Raw genomic sequence first — 715 nt, forward strand, 5'->3', positions numbered from 1 at the left:
GCACTCTGAAAACAGAACAGAGAAGGCATTTGCTAGCCTTAGTGTAGATGCCAAACAGACTAAGACTGGAGAACAGAACAGCAAGCAGAATAAGAATTGGAAATCCAAAGGCAAGAAGTGGGATAACAAGGCAAGTGAAGGCACTAAAACTCCCTGCAAGCACTGTGGTAAGCTACATTTTGGTGAATGTCGATTCAAGGGCAAGCCAAAGTGTTATAACTGTGATAAGCTTGGCCACATTGCAAAAGATTGCTACAGCAAGAAAACACCACAGCAGGTCAACTATGCTACTCAAGTGGAAGCTGCACCAACAATGTTCTATGCTAGCAATGTAAGTGGTGCTGGTGTAACAAGGGATGAAGAGATCTGGTATTTGGACAGTGGGTGTAGTAATCACATGACAGGAAAAGAGGATTTGTTGGTGGATATTGACAGAAAGGTGACTGCCAAGGTTGAAATGGGAACTGGACAGCTTGTAGAGGTAACTGGAAAAGGCACTATTGTGGTTGAAACCAAAGCAGGCAAGAGACATATCAAAGAAATAATGCTTGTACCTGGACTGAAAGAGAACTTACTCAGTGTAGGACATATGATAGAACATGGCTATTATTTGGTATTTGGTGATCACAAGGTGGAAATCTACAATGACAGCTCTCATACAAATCTGGTGGCAAAGGTTCAGATGAAAGGAAACAGAAGCTTTCCTTTGAAGTTG

This window comes from Prunus dulcis, chromosome 1 (genome assembly GCF_902201215.1).
Source record: "Prunus dulcis chromosome 1, ALMONDv2, whole genome shotgun sequence".
In the NCBI taxonomy this organism is placed as follows: Eukaryota; Viridiplantae; Streptophyta; class Magnoliopsida; order Rosales; family Rosaceae; genus Prunus; species Prunus dulcis.